The sequence below is a fragment of the Scyliorhinus torazame genome, chromosome 24 (assembly GCF_047496885.1).
Source record: "Scyliorhinus torazame isolate Kashiwa2021f chromosome 24, sScyTor2.1, whole genome shotgun sequence".
Taxonomy (NCBI): Eukaryota; Metazoa; Chordata; class Chondrichthyes; order Carcharhiniformes; family Scyliorhinidae; genus Scyliorhinus; species Scyliorhinus torazame.
The window spans coordinates 52962294-52971181 of NC_092730.1; the positions used below are offsets into that span (position 1 = coordinate 52962294).

The 8888-nt window shown below is 49.5% G+C and overlaps 1 non-coding gene across 1 annotated transcript; it reads left to right on the forward strand.

The window, feature by feature from the left end:
• The first annotated feature begins 252 nt into the window (after window positions 1–252).
• trnak-cuu (transfer RNA lysine (anticodon CUU)) lies at window positions 253–325 on the forward strand. Its single transcript has one exon. It is a non-coding gene; the product is annotated as a tRNA-Lys (tRNA).
• The last annotated feature ends 8563 nt before the right edge of the window (window positions 326–8888 follow it).

Consider the following 8888-nt stretch of genomic DNA (forward strand, 5'->3'; position numbering starts at 1 on the left):
CTTCCTGGAGTGATTCCAGGACGGTTTTATAATGTTTTGCATGTTTTATAATGTTTAATGAATGACCTATTGAACCGACCTGCGATGATCGAATGGTTAAGGTGTTGGACATTCCCCAGCAGGTTCGAGCCCTGCTCCCAACGACTGTGACTGAATAATTAATCGATTTCTAGTAAACGGTTTGACACAAAGTTCGCTGCTTAGCAAATTCTAATCTCCTCAGGAAGAGGGTTAATGGTATGTTGGACATCAGCCCGGCTACTTCAGTCGGTAAAGCATGGGACTCTTAATCCCAGGGTCGTGGGTTCGAGACCCACGTTGGGCACTTCCACATTGTAATCTGAGATTGTTGAGCTGAACGAACTGATTTGATAACAGGAACACAAGGTTATGTTCCTGGACTGGGAATCCAGAGGCCTGAACTCATCTTTTGTGACAAGTTTTAATTAATCTGGAATTGAAATTTCGTCTCAGTAATGGCGCAGAAAGATTCTGCTGCAGACGGATCATATTTCCACAACTGGGGACACATTTCCACAACTGGGAATGATTTGACACAACCACAGTGAAGATCTGTCACCGGCAGAGTCACGGTTCCAACAGAGAGCACAGTTACACAGCAGACAGCAGAGAGCACAGTTACACAGCAGACAGCACAGTTACACAGCAGAGAGCACAGTTACACAGCAGACAGCAGAGAGCACCGTTACACAGCAGAGAGCACAGTTACACAGCCGAGAGCACAGTTACACAGCAGAGAGCACAGTTACACAGCAGAGAGAACAGTTACACAGCAGACAGCAGACAGCACAGTTACACAGCAGACAGCAGAGAGCACAGTTACACAGCAGGCAGCAGAGAGCACAGTTACACAACATAGAGCACAGTTACACAGCAGACAGCAGAGAGCACAGTTACACAGCAGAGAGCACAGTTACACAGGAGACAGCAGAGAGCACAGTTACACAGCAGAGAGCACAGTTGCACAGCAGAGAGCACAGTTCCACAGCAGAGAGCACAGTTACACAGCAGACAGCAGAGTGCACAGTTGCACAGCAGAGCACAGTTACACAGCAGAGAGCACAGTTAGACAGCAGAGAGCACAGTTACACAGCAGACAGCAGTGAGCACAGTTACACAGCAGAGAGCACAGTTACACAGCAGACAGCAGAGAGCACAGTTACACAGCAGACAGCATAGAGCACAGTTACACAGCAGGAATACATTTAATTGCCTATCTTTGTGGAACAGAAAATCCATTTTTGCTAAATAACCAGTTTTTCCATTTCAGTATCTTGCTGGTTTGCTCGGCACCATTTCTGTGTGTCATTGTGTGTGTGTCCTGATAGTCTCTTCCTGCTTTACTGTGTGTCTTTCTCTGTCTGTCACAGCCGTGCTGATGTTCCGTGTTATTGTCCAGTCAAGGTGAGCTTCACAACACGTGGTTCTCGTTTAAGAAAAAAAGAGCTATGTGGCTGCCGCAGAACAGCAATTGCGAACACGGTGGATCTAATGAGCAGAGTGGCGCAGCGAAGCGTGCTTGGCCCATAACCCAGAGGTCGATGGATCGAAACCATCCTCTGCTATTTATATTCTCAGTCACCCCAAAATTAAACATGACGCTATCACCCTGCGGCACATCCGCCTTTTCTTTTCAGTAGATTAGTATCAAAGTGTTGCATCCAGTCTGATCCGGACATTTGCCCCAGGAATGAAGCAGACAGCATTACATCACTGTGAAGCTCAAAATAACAAAATAGGGAAGCTCTTCAATTGACTATCTCTGAGGAAAACAGACAACATCTGCTGTGCTGTGTGAGTATTATTGGTGCCAATATCACATCTCCACTGACTGGAATGAGTTATGTTTTATTAACACAGTCATGTCATTTGGTAAAGATCAAACCGGGAGTTTTTCAGTGTTTTCAAACCCTTTAACAGCGAGAAGGGGAAAGGTTTATATAATAACTTCCAGGAATACCCCACAGAGGGGCAATAAGCATATATAACCATATCCAATAATAAACCACTATAGAAACCGAGATCACAGTTTCGCCACTCGGACGGATGTGAACAATCCAAACAGACTATTTACAACAACCGAAGATCCCTGCCTACAGCCACCTCACTTTCTCCAGCTCTCTTCCTCAGCTCGAAACATACAAAATCACGCAAACGCCTCCGATCAAATTATTATTGCGATGGCCGGGAATCGCACCCGGATCAACTGCTTGGAAGGCAGCGATGCTCCCCAGTATCCCCCATCACTTACTGCCGAACGTTGAGTCATTTTAATGCTTTGCTTTGTTTCGTAAACAACGTCTTACTATGTTTATGTTATTTCACTCCAATTTAAAATGCTCCTGAATGAATGTGTCCGTGTCGCACGGCTCCCGTTCAGCCAGGAGATGGCACCAGTCCACAATAAATGTATTTATTTCTGATGTTCTGTGTGTCATTACATAGGACTCTTGCTCTGGCCTGAGACCTCACCTTGTCCTTGTGTCCTGATGCTGCCGTTTGCACCCTGGTTAAGTAATCATAGAATCCCTCCAGTGCAGCAGGAGACCATTCGGCCCATCCAGTCTGCACCGACCCTCGGAAAGAGCACCCCAACACGGCCCAATCCCCTCCGAACCGTTTGGATACATCAGGTGTCAGTCTCCTCTGGAGACGAGAGTTCAATCCTACTCCTGACATTGACATTGACTCTCAGCTGCGATAAAATGCCAGAGGTCCCGGATTCAAAAACCCGGACGAGCCCGGATGGTGTCACTGACTGAAATCGGGAGGAGGTTTGAGCTCCCGGGAAGTTATTGCAGCGAATATATCAGTGCAGAACACGTGAAGAAACGGACAGGGTATTTAAAGGTCGTTTGATCATGGTGTGGGATTCTGAATTTCTCCTCAAGTAAAAACAGACGCACGCTTGTGCATCCGCGCAGCTGGCTGAATACAATGGTTATTTGTACCTGATAAGCCTTTGATTTGAGCAATGCGCTTGCTGGATGAGGTGACCGAGTGGTTAAGAAGACGGACTGCTAATCCAGTGTGCTCTGCATGCATGGGTTCGAAACCCATCATTGTCGATTTTCCATCCTGCTTTCTCCCAGTGGGACTCATTTTTCCAAAGTATCTGCAATCACTGATGTGACAATCCAGTTAAGTTGTGAGGCCGGATTGCATCGAGTTGTGTTGGAAGCGCGAGATTTGAAAATTCAGTCTTGATCCGATTGAGATGCATTGATCGGGTAGTGAGGTCGGAACCACTCTGCCTATTGGGTCGTGTCAAAGCAAAGCGACATTTCATTGTTTGAGAGAATGAGGAGTTTAGGGAATCAGGATATTTACCCGGCAAAAATCTGCTGGAGGAGGGAATGAGGGTGTTATAACGTGCCTACTTACCATTGGCTGGGGACTAATGACTCTCCCACAATCCTGTGGGAGTATGAGCTTCCCCAATGAGGGGGGCGGAGAAACTCCTAGTATAAATAAGCTGGCCAGTTCAGGAACCAGGAGGAAGGAGTAGGTAGCAAGGGAAGTTACTGCTACTGTTCTGTATATATGTTATGGTAAATAAATGTTATTACTTTGTATCCTTAAAACTCGTGCTGGATTCTTCGTTGCCCTTGCAAAACTGGCGACGAAGGTAAAAGTGAATAGCTGTCTACACTGCTGAAGCCACCTCCCTGGATTTTTGTTGGATACAGGTTGGAAGTTGTTTTCTATTATACCATGCCTCAGTACGGACGTTTGGATGTTTTTGATGCTGCGCTGTAAAGCTGGAAACAGTACACACAACGGATGCGTTACTATTTCCGGGCAAACAATATCACCGAAAACGAGCGCCAGGTGGTCATATTGCTCACCGCCTGCGGCCCGCATACGTTTGGGGTGATTAGGAGCCTTACATACCCAGCTGCGCCGGACACCAAAACGTTTGATGAACTTGTGAATATAGTGGGGCAACACTTTAACCCAACCCCGTCCACGATAGTCCAGCGTTACCGGTTTAATACCGCTGAGAGGACCCCTGGAGAATCCCTTTCCGATTTTCTATCCAGGCTACGCAGGATTGCGGAGTACTGTGACTATGGTGAGACCTTGTCTGAAATGTTACATGACCGTTTGGTTTGCGGTATTAACAATGCAGCCACCCAGAGAAAGTTGTTAGCGGAGCCAACATTGACTTTTCAACAAGCCATTCAAATAGTCTTGTCCCGAGAGAGCGCAGAGCGAGGAGTACAGGAGCTGCAGGGAATGGAAGTACATGGCTTGGGGCGCAACCCTTTCCATCCAAAAACGTCCCCCCGCACTCCTGCGGTACCTTGGGCGAGGCAACGTCCGGACCGACGCCAGTGGCCATCGGACATTCCTCCCCGAAGGGAGCCTTCTCCAGAGCCAATGGATGAGGAGCCATGTCCGTGTCAGACTTGTAGGCGCCGACCCCGTCGCGGACGGAAGTCCTGGGGACGCCAGAGTGGCCGTCGTTCAGACCGAAACTGGGACCAGCCCAGGGGCCGTAACTGGGACCAGTCCAGAGGCCGTACCTTCCATGTGGATGAACCTGCGGCGACTACTCCTGAGGACGTGGAGACGGAGGACGACTGCCTGCAGCTGCATTGTGTGGCAGCTCCCCGTGTGGCCCCCATTAAGGTGACAGTATGGGTCAATGGCCACCCGCTTGAGATGGAGTTGGATACTGGCGCAGCGGTCTCCGTGATCGCCCAGAGGACATTCGACCGCATCAAGCAGGGTATACAGACCCTTACATTAACCGACTCACAGGCCAGGTTGGCCACCTACACGGGGGAACCACTGGACATTGCAGGAACTACAATGACCCCTGTTGTCTATGGACGTCCGAAGGGGCGTTTCCCACTTATCGTGGTGCGCGGCCATGGGCCCAGCCTGTTGGGTCGGGACTGGTTGCGCCATTTGCGGTTGCAATGGCAGCACATCCTCCAAACAGTTTCTGAAGGGTTGACTGAGGTGCTAGGACGATACCCAGATGTATTCCAGCCTGGTTTGGGAAAAATAAAAGGGGCCGTAGTCTGTACCCAAGTTGAACCAGGAGCCACGCCGCGCTATTTCCGGACGCGCCCAGTGCCTTACGCCTTGCTCGAGAAGGTAGAAGGGGAGCTCACTCGTTTGGATAGTTTGGGTATTATCAGGCCCGTCCGTTTTGCTGACTGGGCAGCCCCAATTGTACCTGTAATGAAGCCAGATGCCACAGTTCGCTTGTGTGGTGACTATAAACTTACAGTGAATACAGTTTCCCGACTCGACCGATATCCAATGCCTCGCATAGAGGATCTCTACGCGAAACTTGCAGGTGGACTCTCGTTCACAAAATTAGATATGAGTCACGCCAACATGCAGTGGGAGCTGGACACTACCTCCCGACCATATGTAACGATGAATACACACCGGGGCCTGTATGGATATACATGGTTGCCCTTTGGAGTATCCTCTGCCTGCGCAATTTTTCAACGTGTTATGGAGGGCATTTTGAGAGGTTTACCACGTGTGGCTGTCTACCTAGATGACGTTTTGATTACAGGGACGTCGGAGCAAGAACATTTGGAAAATCTGGAGGCTGTCCTTAGACGCCTTTCGGAGGCTGGAGTCCGTTTACGTCGCACAAAGTGCGTATTTCAGGCAAACGAAGTAGTCTACCTAGGTTATCGGGTGGACCGTGAAGGTCTGCACCCCGTCGCAGAGAAGGTGCGTGCAATTCAACATGCCCCCACTCCGACTGACACTTCGCATCTTCGTTCTTTTCTCGGTCTCGTAAACTATTACGGGAAGTTCCTCCCAATCTGGCAACAACGCTGGCTCCTTTGCACCTTCTGCTAAAGAAAAATCACACCTGGGTTTGGGGTCAGCCGCAAGAAACCACTTTCCGGCGGGTAAAGCAACAATTGTCGTCGTCTGGGTTACTAACCCACTATGATCCTGGAAAGCCTTTGCTCGTCACATGTGATGCATCCCCGTATGGTATTGGGCCATCCAGTCCCACAAGATGGAGAATGGGGCCGAGCGCCCGATAGCTTTCGCCTCCCGCACATTGACTGCAGCGGAGAAAAAGTACGCGCAGATCGAGAAGGAGGGCCTGGCAGTGTTTTTTGCGGTGAAACGCTTCCACCAGTACGTGTACGGCCGCCATTTCACTATCGTGACTGATCATAAGCCCCTGCTGGGACTTTTCAGAGAGGATAAGCCAATACCGCCCATTGCTTCTGCACGGATCCAGCGCTGGGTTTTGTTGCTTGCTGCATAAGAGTATTCTCTGGAGCACAAACCAGGTACGCAGATAGCAAATGCCGACGCACTGAGCCGATTGTCTTTATCGACCGGCCCCATGTCGACCCCCACGACCGGTGAGGTGGTTGCAACCCTAAATTTTATGGACACCTTGCCTGTCACGGCATCACAGATCCGTGAGTGGACCCAGACGGATCCAGTCCTGTCAAAGGTTCGGCACATAGTCCTGTTAGGTGGGCAGCATAGACAGCTCCCAGGCGAGTTGCGGGCATTTTCCTCCAGGTTTGCACTGAGTGCTGAATTTGGTGCTTATTGAGTGCGATAGTGAGAGTTTGGTGACTGAGGGAGTTAGGTGAGGAGGGAGTAAGGTGCTCCTTTCATTTTGTTTCCGACATTTCCACAAAGAGTGCGAAGAGAGCCAGGAGTTTACAGGAAGTGTAGCTGACTGGGAGCAGAGTCGGAGGGCGGAGATCTAGTTAGTCCACACAGCAGCTATATTCTGTAAGGTAAGAGGGGATGGAGGCTAGGCCAGTTACATGCTCCTCCTGTAGGATGTGGGTGGTGAGGGATACCACCGGTGTCCCCACTGACTATACCTGCGGGAAGTGCAGCTCCTCAAAGACCGTGTTAGGGAACTGGAGCTGAAGCTGGATGAATGTCGGCTCATCCGGGAGGCAGAGGGGGTGATTGAGAAGAGTTACAGGGAGGTAACCACACCCAAGGTACAGGACAAGAATAGCTGGGTTACAGTCAGGGGGAAAAAAACAAACAGGCAGACAGTGCAGGGATCCCTCGTGGCCGTTCCCCTTCAAAACAAGTATACCGTTTTGGATGCTGTTGGGCGGGATGACCTACCGGGGGAAGGCCCTAGCGGCCAGGTCTCTGGCACTGAGTCTGGCTCTGGGGCTCAGAAGGGAAGGGGGGAGAATAGAAAAGCAATAGTTGTAGGAGATTCAATGGTTAGGGGAATAGATAGGAGATTCTGTGGTCGCGAGCGAGACTCCCGGAAGTTATGTTGCCTCCCGGGTGCCAGGGCCAGGGATGCCTCGGATCGTGTCTTCAGGATCCTTAATGGGGAGGGGGAGCAGCTAGAAGTCGTGGTGCACATTGGTACCAACGACATAGGTAGGAAAAGGGGTGTGGAGGTAATAAACAAGTTTAGGGAGTTAGGCTGGAAGTTGAAAGCTAGGACAGACAGAGTTGTCATATCTGGTTTGTTGCCGGTGCCACGTGATAGCGAGGCTAGGAATAGGGAGAGAGTGCAGTTGAACACGTGGCTGCAGGAATGGTGTAGGAGGGAGGGCTTCAGGTATTTGGATAATTGGAGCGCATTCTGGGGAAGGTGGGACCTGTACAAGCAGGACGGGTTGCATCTGAACCAGAGGGGCACCAATATCCTGGGCGGGAGGTTTGCTAGTACTCTTCGGGAGGGTTTAAACTAATTTGGCAGGGGAATGGGAACCGGATTTGTAGTCCAGCAACTAAGGTAGCCGATATTCAGGACGCCAAAGCATGTAATGAGGCAGTGGGGAAGGGAACATTGACAAAGGAGAGTATTTGCAGGCACGGAGATGGGTTGAAGTGTGTATACTTCAACGCAAGAAGCATCAGGAATAATGTGGGTGAACTTAAGGCATGGATCGGTACTTGGGACTACGATGTGGTGGCCATCACGGAAACTTGGATAGAAGAGTGGCAGAAATGGTTGTTGGAGGTCCCTGGTTATAGATGTTTCAATAAGATTAGGGAGGGTGGTAAAAGAGGTGTGGGGGGGGGTGTGGCATTATTAATTAGAGATAGTATAACAGCTGCAGAAAGGCAATTCGAGGAGTATCACCCTATTGAGGTAGTATGGGTAGAAGTCAGAAATAGGAAAGGAGCAGTCACCTTGTTAGGAGTTTTCTATTGGCCCCCCAATAGTAGCAGAGATGTGGAGGAACAGATTGGGAAACAGATTTTGGAAAGGTGCAGAAGTCATAGGGTAGTAGTCATGGGCGACTTTAACTTCCCAAATATTGAGTGGAAACTCTTTAGATCAAATAGTTTGGATGGGGTGGTGTTTGTGCAGTGTGTCCAGGAAGCTTTTCTAACACAGTATGTAGATTGTCCAACCAGAGGAGGTGCAATATTGGATTTAGTACTGGGTAATGAACCAGGGCAAGTGATAGATTTGTTAGTGGGGGAGCATTTTGGAGATAGTGACCACAATTCTGTGACTTTCACTTTAGTAATGGAGAGGGATAGGTACGTGCAACAGGGCAAGGTTTACAATTGGGGGAAGGGTAAATACGATGTTGTCAGACAAGAATTGAAGTGCATAAGTTGGGAACATAGGCTGGCAGGGAAGGACACAAGTGAAATGTGGAACTTGTTCAAGGAACAGGTGCTACGTGTCCTTGATATGTATGTCCCTGTCAGGCAGGGAAGAGATGGTCGAGTGAGGGAACCATGGTTGACAAGAGAGGTTGAATGTCTTGTTAAGAGGAAAAAGGTGACTTATGTAAGGCTGAGGAAACAAGGTTCAGACAGGGCATTGGAGGGATACAAGATAGCCAGGAGGGAACTGAAGAAAGGGATTAGGAGAGCTAAGAGAGGGCATGAACAATCTTTGGCGGGTAGGA